This window comes from Schistocerca serialis, chromosome 3 (assembly GCF_023864345.2).
Source record: "Schistocerca serialis cubense isolate TAMUIC-IGC-003099 chromosome 3, iqSchSeri2.2, whole genome shotgun sequence".
Lineage (NCBI taxonomy): Eukaryota > Metazoa > Arthropoda > Insecta > Orthoptera > Acrididae > Schistocerca > Schistocerca serialis.
In genome coordinates, this window is record NC_064640.1 from 918,459,115 (window position 1) to 918,476,565 (window position 17,451).

Below are 17,451 nucleotides of genomic sequence, written 5' to 3' on the forward strand. Positions count from 1 at the left end.
AGAACGCGTCACTAAGCCCTGGCAATTGAAGACTAGAGGAGATTAGTCATAGTGACCTTTCCTCGAATGTATTGAGCACTGGGGAAATCCTAATTAAGCGGCTGCTGTGAAACTGGCCCCTGATTCCGCTGCAGGGCAGTCGTTTCTCAACGCACTCGCGAGCATTCTGCAGAGTACGTGAGCTGTCCGCCCGGCAACAAACGACTGTCGTTGTCACACGGAAAGCATCCCCACAATGCGTTCCGGCACAGAGCACCGAGCACTGCTGAGTCACTGGCCTGTCATACAGACAGCGCTCTCCTTCTGGAATGTCTTGCTGCCACTCATCATACAAGAAAGAACGTCAGTTTTCCTTGTGTTCGTCCAGGCGTCTCGTGGCCTAAGATTTAAAAACAACTGTGCATGAAGCGTTCGGCTTACCTGCCCCGGAGGCCTGAATGCAAGAACGCCTTAGCAATGTCCTTCTTTCTTTACTTGTTTCTTTCCTTGCTATACTGTTCCCAATGACCGAGATAATTGCTGACGAAAAAAGTGTGCTCATATATGACAGGTACTACATGATCATTTGTCAGCACGTTGCGTTCTCAAAATGGTTAAAATGGCTCTGAGCACTATGGGACTCAACATCTTAGGTCATCAGTCCCCTAGAACTTAGAACTGCTTAAATCTAACTAACCTAAGGACAGCACACACATCCATGCCCGAGGCAGGATTCGAACCTGCGACCGTAGTGGTCGGCGGTTCCAGACTGAAGCGCCTAGAACCGCTCTTTGCGTTCTCAGTGAGCAGAAGTAATGTATATGGAAATTACGTTAAATGTAACCTAGGCTACTCGAACTGGGATTAGGACTATCGTACTTCGTGGGACGAGAAAACCATGTTGCACGTGTAACAACAAAGTCTTACTCGAAGCATTTATCGTGTAAAACGTTTTAGGTGAGTTTTTAGCGGTAAATTTGGACATTACAAGCTTTCGACTTTGATAAGCAGACAGTGGGTTAAAGTCGTTTGTCAACTGCATACGAAAATCAGAGAGCCGTGGCAACTTGCGAAGGCAGTCGTGGCCTCAGACTTCCAGTTGTTTATGATATTCCTTAACAATCAGTAGCTAAGTCGGATAAAATATTCGAACTGCATCGAACACGAGCGAAACATCATGCGCAGTAATCTGGGGAAAATTCGCGCTGGCCGAGCACAGCCTTAGGAACAAGCACGAGATATTTCTTTCATTCTTTTTTTTTTCTTTTTTATTTTGCGCCTGACACAAACTCTGGCCCACGTGGAAATTAGAATGTGTTAACCACTTTAACAAAGATACGAGTTACGCACTCAGCAATGCATGGAAGCGAGCGCTTGATACAGAGGGACTCCAGGGGAGTACGCTTCATATTATACATATTAATGAGAACCGACGCTGCGGAGGCGCTTCATCGTTTGCGCCGGAGTACTCTGTGCTCGCAGAGAGCGCATCAACAGCTTTCACATGTGTGGATTCACCGTCGTGTCAGAGACAGACGAAGACAATGGAGAATGTAACGTCACAAGTTCACCGAAAATATATTATGCGACGCTAGTCATATCTCCCGATAGTATGGCTAACGAAATGCGTTCTTCAGTTCTTCACCATACTGAAGACGGTGTAGAAATACTTTCTGAATAAATGAGGTACCCCTTTCAAAAATGGTTCAAATGGCTCTGAGCACAATGGGACTTAACATCTGAGGTCATCAGTCCCCTAGAACTTAGAACTACTTAAACCTAACTAACCTAAGGACATCACACACATCCATGCCAGAGGCAGGATTCGAACCTGCGACCGTAGCAGTAGTGCGGTTCCAGAGTGTAGCGCCTAGAACCGCTCGGCCACCACGGCCGGCGACGGTGGTATGATAAATAACAATTGACTGATGAAATTAGATAGTAACGTGGAAGTGTCTGCACGTACTTATTTCGTAGTAACCTAACATAAATTGATTTTTCGCAAATAAAACCCTTGAAATTTAATGAAATGTGTATTGATCTTTTACATATTCTGAAATCCATATACTAAGATTCTTATGAACTTTAAATTTAAGGCGTGGCGCTTTGTAATAGTCGAAGACTTAACGAACAACAAAAATTCCAATGGAAGTGTCTGAAAAAAAGTGTTAAAATATAGAAATCTAGAATGTTGTTTCAATCAATAAGTTGTCCATGTACCACAATTTCTAGAAAATATAATAAACATTTCAACGAATTGTTTTTTCTGCTTTCAGAATGAAAACTCGTTTGAGTCACTCTGGAACATGTCTGGCATACGGTTGGTCTGCAACCGTTGATCTACACTCCTGGAAATTGAAATAAGAACACCGGGAATTCATTGTCCCAGGAAGGGGAAACTTTATTGACACATTCCTGGGGTCAGATACATCACATGATCACACTGACAAAACCACAGGCACATAGACACAGGCAACAGAGCATGCACAATGTCGGCACTAGTACAGTGTATATCCACCTTTCGCAGCAATGCAGGCTGCTATTCTCCCATGGAGACGATCGTAGAGATGCTGGATGTAGTCCTGTGGAACGGCTTGCCATGCCATTTCCACCTGGCGCCTCAGTTGGACCAGCGTTCGTGCTGGACGTGCAGACCGCGTGAGACGACGCTTCATCCAGTCCCAAACATGCTCAATGGGGGACAGATCCGGAGATCTTGCTGGCCAGGGTAGTTGACTTACACCTTCTAGAGCACGTTGGGTGGCACGGGATACATGCGGACGTGCATTGTCCTGTTGGAACAGCAAGTTCCCTTGCCGGTCTAGGAATGGTAGAACGATGGGTTCGATGACGGTTTGGATGTACCGTGCACTATTCAGTGTCCCCTCGACGATCACCAGTGGTGTACGGCCAGTGTAGGAGATCGCTCCCCACACCATGATGCCGGGTGTTGGCCCTGTGTGCCTCGGTCGTATGCAGTCCTGATTGTGGCGCTCACCTGCACGGCGCCAAACACGCATACGACCATCATTGGCACCAAGGCAGAAGCGACTCTCATCGCTGAAGACGACACGTCTCCATTCGTCCCTCCATTCACGCCTGTCTCGACACCACTGGAGGCGGGCTGCACGATGTTGGGGCGTGAGCGGAAGACGGCCTAACGGTGTGCGGGACCGTACCCCAGCTTCATGGAGACGGTTGCGAATGGTCCTCGCCGATACCCCAGGAGCAACAGTGTCCCTAATTTGCTGGGAAGTGGCGGTGCGGTCCCCAACGGCACTGCGTAGGATCCTACGGTCTTGGCGTGCATCCGTGCGTCGCTGCGGTCCGGTCCCAGGTCGACGGGCACGTGCACCTTCCGCCGACCACTGGCGACAACATCGATGTACTGTGGAGACCTCACGCCCCACGTGTTGAGCAATTCGGCGGTACGTCCACCCGGCCTCCCGCATGCCCACTATACGCCCTCGCTCAAAGTCCGTCAACTGCACATAAGGTTCACGTCCACGCTGTCGCGGCATGCTACCAGTGTTAAAGACTGCGATGGAGCTCCGTATGCCACGGCAAACTGGCTGACACTGACGGCGGCGGTGCACAAATGCTGCGCAGCTAGCGCCATTCGACGGCCAACACCGCGGTTCCTGGTGTGTCCGCTGTGCCGTGCGTGTGATCATTGCTTGTACAGCCCTCTCGCAGTGTCCGGAGCAAGTATGGTGGGTCTGACACACCGGTGTCAATGTGTTCTTTTTTCCATTTCCAGGAGTGTATTTTTGTCTCGCATACAAACCATGTGGAAGGAGATTTTCCAGAAAACAAGTCGGCCCTTTTTGACTAAACACCACAATTTTCACAGCGTCTGCAACACGTGTGGAGTTCATCCCATATTGAAATTCAAAAGCCAAATTTAATTGATACATCAGTAATCCTGTGTAACGCTGTGGTGTAAATCTTTGGGCTATAATTTTCCGAAATGTTGATGTACTGCAATATTAATTATTCTTGTAGTTCCGGAACTGGCACTCGTTTGGGGAGAAAATGAGGAGTAAGAGGAAAGAAAGGAGCCGAGATGCCTCTTGACTAACAATTAGGAGAGTCACTCGTATTGAATTAGCTAAATAAGGTTAAAAATACAACAAATAAAAGAATAAAATAAAGCAATAAATTTTTAATGATGAAACGCATTCATTAAGTGAATTAACTGTCAGATCATCGTACGATAGGGATAAATTAAGTACAAGCATTTGCAGCCTTAATTTCAGTTTGAATTGCGAATATCATAGCTACGAAAATACCCCGTAACTGGTACACCTATAAATTGTAACACATAAGGTACATCTGGGTCCTCGGGACCCACCCAAGTTTTGAGTATATTTTGGTAAAAAAAACACATTTAAATGAAATTTAAATATGAAACTTTTATTAATGTTTTGTTACTAATGTTTTAAAACCACATTCCTCATTTATGGTCATACCTTAAAGATGTTACAAAAAAGGACAATAAACTGCATAAAATACGAAATGTGAAAAATATACTTTTGGAAAGTCCTGCACATCAGTTACAAATAGTAAGATAGACAACTGAAACTTCACGTTTAAACACAAAATGTACTATGCTTCACAACAGTAAGCCAGAAGAAAAGTTCAAAATCAATATAAAAATTTCTGCAGGCACAACTTTTGGATAAATTTTAGTACATTTCTCAGCTAAATGACTATGTGATCTTTGAAAATAGCAGAAATTATGACAAAATATTAGGTTTCAATTATACAGCATCTTCACCAGTCCATTTCAGTTATTTCATTCATCCAGACTACCGAAACAGTTTGGACATAAAGCAGTGGAACATTCCAAACATAATGGTGTTCGACATCTGGCACACGCCCGGGATGCTTTCCTGTCTTTTTTAGATGGGCACACTGAGCATCTTTTCCTCTTCGATTTAGTAGCACCAGCTTCACTGTGAACCTGGGATGTTCCTGATGCCTTGGAGGGGGTCATGCCTAGAATATCACAAATGGAATTTCGGATATCTTTTCTCAAAAATGGAGAATCCAATCTTCTTTTCATACAATCACTTATGAGTTGTGTACCTAGTTCAATGAGGAATTCTCTGCGTGTCACATCATCAGTATCTTCTTTCCCATGGTACAAAACAAAAGCATTTACACCTGCTATATCTAGCATAGTGTAGAAGACTGCCATAGGCCACCGCCTTGTTCTTCTAGAAGTCGTGTAATTATGCGTCTTTTCGTCAAGTGCGTCAACTCCACCTTTTGTTTTATTGTAGTCATGGATTATTTCAGGCTTATTTTCCACCATACATTCTCCATGGTGCATTGTCGATATCAGGTTGACAACCTTGTTCTTTTTGGGGACGTGTGAAAGTATTGTTACAGAACCAGAGTATCCGTAGATTGAAGAAGACACATTTCTGCCCTTTGCTGTTGAAAAGCTTGGTGGTAGCTCAGCCTTGTTCTTTCTCATGGTGCCAATATAAGTCAAATTACAGTTCGACAACTCATTGACCAACTCCACACTTGAGAACCAGTTGTCCCCTGTCACATTTCTGTTACTTCCCTTGATTGGTTCAACCAACCGCATGACAACAGCTGTTGGTAAGAGGACACGGCGCGGGATGGCTACAGCTGATTTTCCCGAATATATCTCTGCATTCAAACAGTAGTGCATTTTGGCATCAGCTAGAATAAATATTTTTATACCGTATTTCCGTGGCTTGGATGGAATGTACATCCTAAATGGACATCTACCACGGAATCCTACAAGCATTTCGTCAACAGTGACGTACTCTCCGACTGAATAGTTTTCTTGACAAGCTTCTATCAATGAATTGAAGAGCCAAGAGATGTGGTACAGTTTATCTGTGAGTTTCCTTGCGTCACGGGTTGCTGCATCATCAAAACGAAGGCAACGTAATAAAAACAGCAAACGTTTCAAGGGCATAGTTGCCCTAAAAATTGGTCTACCAGTGCCGTTTGTAGCATATAAACCATTCAGATCTTCGTTGTTTGACTTGAAGGCTCCCCACAAATAACAAAGACCTATGACAGCTTTTATTTCAGTACTGTCTGTTAGATTTGAAAAAGAATTCTTTTTTGACTCAGGTGGCAATGACATAATCTTTTCATTGGTTCTGAGTACTACCTCTGCAATCATTTCTTTGCTGAAAAGTAGTTCCCAAAATGCTAGAGGGGTCTTTTCTGTTACCTGTCTAGCTGCATTACGTATGCCAGGAAAGTGAATTGGAGCAATGATGTTGGTTTGAGAGGTTCTTCCACGTATGCTGGGTGTTGTTGACCACTTGAATCTGTTTCTTCCATAGATATAATTAGTTCCAGATTGTTCGTTGTTACTGTCTCCATCATCACTTTCATCACTTCCAGTTTCATGTTCACTAATTTCATAGTCACTGTCGCTTCCACTTATGTCTTCAATATCACTGTCCAATGGTTCGTTCAGATTATCTGTAGTATCTTCCTCGCTCATTTTTCTGAAGCACTACACCGTAAATCCAAGATACCGGAAATAATGCCACGAAAAGAAAACTTTCACTAACGGTACACCTGGGTCCACGGGACCCGATCACCTTTATAGAAACAAAACTAACAAAGAAACGCCTGCAACAATGTTGTGGGCTGGTAGCCAGTTGATTGTTAGGAGAGTACAGGGAGAGGGAAGTCAGTGCTACCACACACATCACGGAGCTGGAAAAAAGAAATTTCGCTCGGGTCCCTGGGACCCAGGTGTACCAGTTACGGGATACAGTTGTCCGATTTCTGCCTGAACTAGGATGAAAATACTAAAATGTACGTCAACTCGATGCGAAAGGGACAGAAGTGGCTGAGTGCGTACACCGTGGGGATTGGCGAAAGGAAACAACAAGCATGGCCAGAGGCTCGCTAGGGACGGTTCGTTATCTGTCTCAGCCGGCATAACTGGCTCCTTTATCTGCTCTCAGCAGGACACTGAGCCCTTGTTCGCGAAGCCACTTCGCTATCAAATCACGCGAAGCCTTATTCCTGCGCAACAGCCAAACTGTTCACACTGTCAGTTCGGATTAACAGGCTCCTCTAGGAAATAATAAATCCACGAGAGTATGAGATTACGATTAAAGCGAATGAATTCAGTTGTCCAAGGGATCAAAAAACGTTTGCGTGGCACATGAGGGCTAAAAATGAGATAATGGGACAACGTTTTTGTTGTGGTGGTAGATGTTGCATAATAACCTCGTTTAAAATGGAAACAGATATGAGGATCAGTTTCATTTACACGGCTTTTCAAAGTAGTCGTGTTGTGTGTCTTTGAACAAATTGGTGAACTGTTGTACCGTGAAGTCATAAACTAATCTCATTTGGACGCTTCATCGCTAGCGGAAATTCGCTCAAACTTCGTGAAGATTATTATATGGTGTGCTCCTGCACATTCAGTTACGAAATTAGCCGCTGAATACCACGGAGGCTGTACGTCTCTTGAAGTATTTTTAAATGGGATGCTATAGTTTGGTACTTATTTTCTAATAGCGGGTATCGAGACGAATCCAATGATGTGTAACAGTAAGGTCTATGAAGGTCAACGAAGGTCAAAAAGGTGGTATGAACGTCCATTTACAGAAGGTGTTGGAAGTGATGACCATTGGTATCAATGAAGTGCTGCAATCTTATCATGGATTGAGTGGTATTGCTTATCACATCGGCACTTACCGAAGCACATGTTCTGACAATTCTCTCTCGCATTTCTTCAGGTGTAGTTGGAACGTCTTTACAAACAATGTCTTTTACGAATCCCCACAAGAAAAAATCCAGAGGCGACAAGTCTGGCGAACGAGCCGGCCACGACACATCTCCTCCGCGTCTAATCTAACGATTTGGGAATTGTCTCTGCAACTCATTTCTAGCCGTCAGCGGAAAATGTGCAGGACACCCATCGTGTTGATACCACATTCTGTTCCTTGTTCCTAAAGGTATTTCTTCCAATAACAGATGTAATGTTTCTTGCAGGAATGTGGTGTACATCCTACCATGGATATTTAGTGAAATGATGTGGAGGTTCGAAGCTTAACGTTAATTGTGTGGCCACCAACATCGCTCTGCAATCTTTCCTGAGTTGAAACCATGTACAGATGTAGTACAAAAGCGAAAGAAATTAGATTTAACGGTTATGATTTGTAAAGCTAGTACGTCATATATTTGGCTTGCAACAGTGCTATTGTTCTTTCTACACTTATATGCAACTCTAGAATTTTGTCGTTCTCTACTTAAACCGTCCATCAGTGCAACAAACAAGATAATAATCTATGTATGATTCTTGCGTCTGCTACGTTTCAGAAGAGCTTGTAGCTTCATTCCCATGTGAAATCTTCCCTCCCTAGGTGCTTCAATAACTGTTTTTCAAACGCATTAGGTACTCTCTGTCTTCCTTCATCCTCAATTCTTCATCTCCTTTCATTTCTACTTCTGCGTCTTTCACAACCTGTCTCGATTCACTTGTCGTTATTCTTGCCACTCTTTCCGCTCTTCTCTCCCCCCTTCCTGTCCCCTGTCATTGACAACCTAGTAATATCGTCAATTAGTTCGTAGTCTTACAGTAACTCTTTTCCCATTAGAAGTTGTCGACACAACTTGAAGTAACATTCAGACACACACACGCAATTGTGATCCACGTATGTGACTGAGAGGTCAGTTGGTTAAAGAACAGTAAAACGGCTGCTTCTCGTTTTGTCTCTGGTATCGTGGAGGATATCTCCCTGCTGGAACGAATGAAACAGGATCAGACGGCCTCGTGTGGACAACTGGAAAGCTATTTCTGAAGAAGTACCGGCTCCGTTTTCTTCAGCCACCGTACAAGCCTTATGCTTCTCTACAGCCGAATATGCCTACCCAGTATGGTCCAGATGAACCCATGCAAAGAAAGTCGACATAAGTCTTAATGAAACATGTCGATTAACAACGGGATGCATGAAACCTACTTCCCGGCCGTAAATATATATAGCTGCCGGGTTTGCGAATTCCAACTCTCGGAGAACATCACAGAGAGGTTCAGACAAACTATGGACGATCGGCATCCCCTTTTTGGCGGTGAGTGTAAACCCCAGCGATTGAAATCCCGTAAAAGGTTCTTAGCCACGATAACAGAAGAACCACCAGCTGATTACCCACTTGCACAGGAAGTGCCCAGAGGCTTCAGCACAAACTGGAAGACATGGAGGATACTGAATCAAATGACAGGGGTGGCCCCAGTGAAGACAAATATGATTAGGTGGGGTCTTGTAACCACGGATGATAAGTGTGACTGTAGCGTTGTGCAGGATATGGAGCACCTGCTCGCCTCGCCAAACTGCCCTTATAGGTAAAACCCCGACGATTTATGGCTGGACAAGAAATGCTGGCCTGAAAGACTGTGACCTGGTTTCCGGAAACGAAAAAGTAAAGTAAAGTAAAGTTAGTAAGCCACCATTAACAGTTAGGAGATCGAATGGTCGTACAACGATGCCTTTATTTCGTTAAGGGAAATTCCAGATTTTGTGACTGTCACGCTGGTACTAAACTTTCACGGAAGGGTGAGAAGCAAGTGGACTTAGTACTCCAGACGCTGTAGATATGCAGTGTACGGTAAACATAAGAGATAGAAGATCTTATCTAGGTTATGTTGAGTGCCATATAGCTCTAGGTTCAAGTTATCTATACCAAACGCTCTTATAGTATTAATAACATCCGACATCCGAAAGCTTACCATCGTCAAAAGCAAAAACTGTGTCCGACGTACCTCTGCGTAAAGCAACAATGCCGTTACCCTCCGCAAACTTTGTATATTACCGACATGACAGTTAACATCTGTCGCTGAGGCTGTTCGCAGACACGACACTTGATGTCAGTAGAAGAATATTACGAAATTCGTGGAGACTTGCCGAGTATCGACGTCTTGTTTAAATACTGACAACTGTCCACAAAGAAATGAATGATGTAGTATAAGTAACCAAAAGAAAAGTTATGATATCACACGACTACACTGTCTTGTATCAGACAGTGGACATAGTCACGACCGTTAATCATTAATGAGTAACTGTACAGATCGATCAAACAAACTTGGGGAATATAAATACTAAGATTTATCAGAGGGGTTAATTCACTCACAAAGAAGATCGCATGAAAGCTTCTCGTTCGACCGATCCCAGAGAGTACTATTCGCTGATCTACACCCCTTAACAAATTGAAATAAGACGAAAGATTAAAAGAATAATTATTTATTTCGTCGCGGATTTGCTTACTCGAGCCAGAAGGGTCAAAAAATGCTTCTCAAACTCCAGTGGGTGGCGTTGAAAAAAAAAAAAAAGTTGTGCATCGCGACGCGAAGGCTCTGGACTCTCAAAATTCCATCACTATTACGAAACATGTTACTAGAGAAATTATGACTTAAGCACACAGATATAGATGCTGTTCCTGCCTGCGTAACATTCTGGAATATAAGACAAATATTGGAGAATGAATCTGGTACACTGTGCAGCCGTGCGACGGTTTGCGGAGAACAAATGTAACAGTAGAATATGCTGGAAGAAACCATTAACGTTGCACCTGCTCTCGTTGGTGACAAATTAAGTATGAGGTATGCCACCGTCAGTTACGGAAGGTCAGTCTGCTGTGAATTCAGTATAGATGAACGACAGAAATGGCCTCAGTATTCAGCCTAATCTTGTGCGCTGTCAACGTCTTCTAGCGTTAAGAACAGTGCAAACAGAAACAGAGCACCCGAAGTGCAGCAGAGAGCTCGCCTTCGTTGCGTCACTAGATCTGGGAATTTGGAGAGCCAGATGGATTGCAGCAGTTCGCCTGCATCGTCTATAGAGGCGACAGGATCGATCACCCAGATGTGACGCAGTAGTAAGACGGTGGTACTGCAGTCGGCAGAATCCGGGTTCGATGCACGGCTTCTGTTATACGACTGCACGTCTGTTGGACACATGCCAGCAGTGCCAAAGCTAAGCCCGTCCTAGCATTGCATACAAAGCGGCACGAAACACGAAAATTAAGTACAGCTTATTATCAACCCGAAGGTAGGTTTGTATACCATATAGAGTTACAAGGTTTGCTCTTAGTGGAGGTAGTATTCCCTCGAACTGACTTATTAAGCCAGTTATCGGGAGTGGGTGTGGGTGTGGGGAGAGAGCCTGTAATTAATTTACCGTTGATTCCGAAACGTGGAGCAGCTTAGCATTTTTCATATAAATAAATAATTGTAAGAGCGTGAGAAATGCCAAATTGCTCCGTGGTTCGGAGTCCCTGTAAAACTGTAGATCCATTTGCAACTGGGTTGGTGAGTCAGTTGAAAAGCCGGAGAAAAGCAACGTCACACCACCCCAACAGGACCATACCTAGTAAATCACTGTGGTGTTCGAACTGACCATCGGGTCGATACTACTTTTAGCTGATTTTCACATTTTTCATGCCGATGACGTGCAGCTTAGTGTGTAAGGCAGGGACCAGCTTAGCTTTGCCACTTGAGGTGGTGGTGGTGGTGGTGGTGGTGGTTAGTGTTTAACGTCCCGTCGACAACGAGGTCATTAGAGACGGAGCGCAAGCTCGGGTTAGGGAAGGATTTGGAAGGAAATCGGCCGTGCCCTTTCAAAGGAACCATCCCGGCATTTCCCTGAAACGATTTAATCAGGATGGCCGGAGACGGGATTGAACCGTCGTCCTCCCGAATGCGAGTCCAGTGTGCTAACCACTGCGCCACGTCGCTCGGTGGCACTTGAGGCATGCGTTAAGAGACGTGCATACAAAACCCGTATTCAAGTACCAGCAAATAATAATATCAACAACTTAAATAATCAGTTGTTTTCATTCAATAATCCCCTGTTTGTTGTTAATTTCACTTGATTTTAGCAAGTAGACAATGTGTATCTTTACACCGGAACAACCTAAAACAGAAAGGTGGAGAAAAAAGCTACAGAAAAAAATGTTCCCAATGAAAGAATGAATCGGTAGAGAAAAAGCACGAAGCTCTCTGTAAAACATATGTTGTTTACAAATGATCAGTTTCTGGTAATAATGCAGGATAGGTAGTTTTCATAGTAGCGCCCTTTTGCGGAGTGTCTGTAACATCACTCGCAACAAAGTGTCTAGCTGTAGTGGCTGTAAACGATCACCTTCACACTGAAAGTCAACTTTTCTAAGGGAGATGAGGAGTAGAGACTGTAAGCGGTCACAGGACACTAAAAATCAACATTTCTAAGGGAGACAGCGATCACAGGGTGGGAGAAGCACACACATCAGTAACTGATCCGACAGTATAAGTGAAGCCAACTTCTATACGATTACACATGGAAAGTCCCAACCCCCTGCCAGTGGATTCCAGTAACTTGACGTCCTCTGTCTGTATACATAATGTATCGAAAACGATTATTAATATCTGGGAATCGGATTTCTTCTGCAAAAATGATACGAGGCACTACATAAACATTGGTCAGCAAATTTTTAGATTCAGAGGTACAAGATTATCAACTGTAGTGTGTCAATTAAGCCGTCTGTTCATTAAACTTGTCATACAGCTTCAACTCGCGCTCGCAGACACACTTAATCATTGACAGACGTTTGCGTAAATCATCGAGTTCTCATAGCCACACAGAAATAAGCCACTGACAAAATACTGGGAGAAGTGCGTCATACACACTGTGCTGTCTCAGAATACATTTATTCACCACCGGTTTCGACCATGGACCGTCTTCAAAGTGGAAAAATGTCTATTGTGAAAACTTTACGTGGCATACATGATATTTAAGCAGGAAAAGTATAAATTATACCATTGCAGCTGTGTCAGCCCAATCCAGATGATTTCTTTGGCCGCCTACCATAATGGACGAGTGCTGGTTGTATTACTAAGACCGCAAGAGGAAGGAGCAAAGCAATCAGTGGGAACATGTGAATTCATCACCGGCAAAAAAGGCGAGGACCGAACCATCGTCGGGCAAGGTGGAGATGAGAGTTTTTTGGGAGTGCCATGGTGTGGTGCCAACAGATTATGCATACTAGTGGAATCTCCTAACGATGTTACAGGAGGTAGTTAAGACGAAGCGTCCAAGGGGGTGTTTCTCCTGCACGACAACGCCGGAGTTCATTCTGCAAAGGGCACAGTCACACTTACTGCTTCTTTGAGGTATCAAATTGTTCCTGCCCTCCCCCCCCCCCCCCCCCCAATGCCTCGTATTCTTCGTTTTTCCTCTGATGAGGAAACCATTGCATGGCAGGTTTTTCCAGAAAGACGAGGTGGTTTTTGAGGTGTAACATTTCCTGAAAAATCAGAATCAAGACGTCTACAACCAAGGTCACTGGCAAGCCATCCACCTTAGAGAAAATGTGTCGCACTGAATCATGAATGATGGGCCAACACCGTCACATGATTTGACAGTCGCAGCTTGATTTTCTCGAAAGGCAAAAGTGTAGTTATGGCGTATCTGTGTATTCCCGTTGCATACTGTAGTTCGTAACTGTACCATGCATGATGGGGAGTAAACACGGTGGATAATCGTGCTGGGAGTTGTTGGCTTCGGCATCTGTCAACTTCGGCCTCAGGCTACGCTATGGGTAACTGTCACCAATATCTACTTTCCTCCCCACTGTCCATATCGAATACAAATTCAGTCAGCCACTTACCATCATGCATCATGCTATTACTAACCACAGCACACAACGGAAGACCCACGTACACCGTAACTGCACATTAGCTTCCCGAGGTGATAATTAAACCATCATGACTACCCCTCTTAAATGATAACTATTTACAGAAGGCATCTACCTACCGGACCGAGCGAGGTGGCGCAGTTGTTAACATGATGGACTCGCACTCCGGAGGACGACGATTCAAACCGTTTTTCCGTGATTTCCCTAACTCGCTTCAGGCATATGTCGGGATGGTTCCTTTGAAACAGTATGGCCGATTTCCTTCCCCATCCTTCCCTCATCGGGTGGGACCGATGACCTCGTTGTTTGGTCCCCCTCCCCAAAATCAACCAGCCAACCACCTACCTGCCGGAAATAGGGCTCTGAAAGAAAAATCAAAGTTACCACATGTCAGCCATCTCGAAACTGGAGACACTCCAGATTTTCTTGTTGGTATACAGTACACAAAAACAATGCTATATTAAACTCACAACACGAAATAGATAGAACCACTACAGATAAATCCCCTCACATGCTGTTTATTAGATATACAAAGCAACTGATGTCTTGCATAATGGTAATTTCCAGTTGACACAACGTTCCAATCAATGCCAGTTGGCTTTATGTCGTTCGACATTAATACCTGCAGTATCTTTATGTTCATATAATTAACTAATACATGAACTAAGGATGAAAATTAAAATAATGCCGATAACGAACATGGTAGATAATAGGTCTCTTACTACATCATAAAGTTCATCGTATGTACGGTCACAACAGAAAGAAGAAAAGAAGAAGAGCTGGGTTAAACGTCCCGCCGACGAAGTGATCATTACTGACAAGAGTACAAGATCGGATTGCGGAAGAATATCAGCCGCGTCCTATTCAAAGGAACCATTCCGACATTTGCCTTAAACGATTTTGTGAAACCAAAGACGAGGATTTGAAATACCATCCACTCGAATGCAAGTTAAGTGCCTGAAGTATGTACGAGGGCGTGCTGTAAAGTGATGCCTCCGAACTTATTATTCTGTTCTCAACATCTGTTCCATGCAGGTTACTCGGTCGACTTTCCCGCTTCGCTGACGCAACTGGCAACCCTCTGCCGCTAGGGGGATCTGACTTTTATCGTGCAAGGTGACGGTGTGTAACGTAACTATGTCGGTGAGTGGAGATCCTCAAAAATTGAGAGCGCGAATTCGAAGGGTTCATCCACACACGGAGCGCCCTCTTCTTCAGCTTGACTGTGGCAGACCACACACGAGCGCTGCGACATCTGCAACAATCCGACGCCTTGGGTTGTCTGTTATCGATCATCCTCCATACAGTCCTGACTTCTACTCATTCCTTGAATTTCATCCATTTCCAAATCATGAAGAACCCCTTCGAGGACTTCACGTTGACAGATGTGAAACAGTACAAGCAGAGCTGAGGATGTAGCTCCGTCAACAAAGTCAAACATTCTACAGTGACGATATCAATGAAATGGTCGCCCATTAGGAGAAATGTGTTTGTTGCCACGGTGACTAAGTTGAGTAATGAATATGTAGGCATGAAGAATGTAGATGTAGAACGTTATCGCGCGGGATTAGCCGAGCGGTCTGAGGCGCTGCACTCATGGACTGTGCGGCTGGTCCCGGCGGAGGTTCGAGTCCTCCCTTGGGCATGGGAATGTGTGTTTCTCCTTAGGATAATTTAGGTTAAGTAGTGTGTAAGCTTAGGGATTGATAACCTTAGCAGTTAAGCCCCATAAGATTTCACACACATTTTGTAGAACGTTAATAAAGTTCGTTTTATTTACGAAGTTTCAAGAGTTTCCACATAAAAAATTCGGAGGCATTATTGGAGATACGATAAACTACAAGGCGGTTGTTTTTATAATGTGAATGGTGTGATAGCACTTGATAGAGAATACATTGTCGACGGTCACAACAGACTCGGATGATGTTGCAAATTTAATAAAAACAATTTTATATAGTCAAGATTTCACTTTTCGTCGTTGGCCTCAGAACTCCGAAAACGACGTGGAATTTATACATCAGTGCATCCGGATGTACCGTGGCCGACATTTCCACGAAAATGATAAAATCAAATACACAGGTTCCAATGGGGATAGTACTTAACGTACAGTCTCAAATGTGATATTCGGTTGTGTAATGGAGATGAAATTACTAATCTCATCTCTAATGCTTAAACTGAAGCAACTTCTTACAACAACAAAAATTAGATGCAGTAAGCTGGACAAAGCGTAGCGTGCTGAAAGCTGTCAAACGGAACTGCAACCCCTAGGAAGAAACTTCCTGAATTTCTGGAGCGCGGAGATTGTACATTTCCCTTGGTTTCGTTAGGCTTATTTGGAACCTGGTCCAATCGTAAGTATCCAGGTTGTCTATAGATTTTCTAGATTATTTCAGAGTGTCATGGTGAGCTGAGTGATCGATCCCCTTCGACAACACTGACATAGCCAAGGAAGTGTAGCGTGTGCTGTTAGCTTTAAAGGCGGAAGGAAACTATTGAAGCACTGTGCTGCTGCCGAACGAAGTTTTACTGTTGGTGGAGTATGTCCAGTGAAAATTTTAAGACTTAACTCAAATGATTTTATCTCTTCAGAGTTCACAATGGGTGAAGAAGCTACTTTAAACGCCTCCTCGATCTATTTCTTTCTTCGGCCCAAATTTAAAGACAGCCACACTAGTTCAATTGTCTGCCTTAAGGTTCCAGAAAAATACTGTCAGTTTCGAACTCAACAACTGATAGACAACAGCACTGGGATGTATAACAAATTGACGAGACTTAGACAAATGGTTACGTACTGAAACTGTGCAGTTTGCTATTCGGCAAGGCAGAATCAAAAAAGAACTACTGCATGAAGATAAGGCGAAATAGTTCGAAACTTGTTATGACATACAATATTAACGAAAACTCAAAATATTAACTAGTTACAGTTTATTCGATCTTACTTTAATGCAACAATCAAATTTTGATTTACAATACGTTCAGCAACGCTGTGTCTTCAGAAGACCACACCTGTCTTGTTTTCTGACGTTTTCAACAGCAGAAACACACATTGCTTGTAAACAACGTGCTCTTCAGCCATCTTATAAACACAATTTTTTGATTGTTATTAGACTGCAAATATGGGAATAAAATAGTGAAATCTTCGAAGTTAAACAGATATTCCCTATAATCCGCGGCGCTGTTCTGCGAGCTGTCAGACAGTGCAACAATAGCGTCCTGTAACGGCGGTGGGCGTAACCGTATGTTGTGGCGCACTGCGCGGAGACAGGAGTGCCTTCCGGCGCTCTCCGACTGTCAGCTGACGCTTGCGCCGGCTCGCCACTGGCAGAGCGCGAGGAGCGTACCTGTGCGGCGAGGCGCAGCACGGCGCGGCGGCCAGTCCCCCGTGGCTGAGGTGCTCCGCTGCTGGTGGCGGCTCGCCCGTTACTGTCGCGGCCGGGCCGCGGGCCCCGCCGCCACCACGTGGTCGCGCCCTGACGTCACGCCGTGACGTCACCAGCGGTGGCCGCTGCCGCTGCGGCGCCGAGACGCTGGCCGGTTGCCTTCCTCCTCGCCCTTGACCCACAGGACGGGCAGGCGCCGCCAACAGGTATGCGCCGACCCCTCCCTGGGAACCGGCGCGTGCAGGGCACTGCTCCTACGATGTATCGAGCCTCTCACTGCTCGCGACTCTGCCATCTCCTTTTAATTCCGATTCGCCGTATCTTCGTCCTCCTGCATCTGAACCATCCTTCTTCCTCCTCGACATTTACCTCGACGTGGGTTTTCGCCTCTACTATGTTCTCG

The 17,451-nt window shown here is 44.5% G+C and overlaps 1 protein-coding gene across 2 annotated transcripts in view; it reads right to left on the reverse strand.

Moving 5' to 3' along the window:
• LOC126471177 (protein sickie-like) overlaps positions 1–17,076 on the reverse strand; it is a 749,505-nt gene extending 732,429 nt beyond the window's left edge. Inside the window, exons 1-2 of one of the 2 annotated variants that reach the window (XM_050099285.1) lie at positions 17,010–17,041; positions 14,014–14,030 (exon numbers count right to left, since the gene is read on the reverse strand). The gene's annotated coding sequence lies outside the window, so the exon portion shown is untranslated. Of the gene's footprint in view, positions 1–14,013; positions 14,031–17,009 lie in introns of both variants that reach the window. The other variant, XM_050099283.1, reaches the window with a different exon arrangement.
• Between the last annotated feature and the right edge of the window lie 375 nt (positions 17,077–17,451).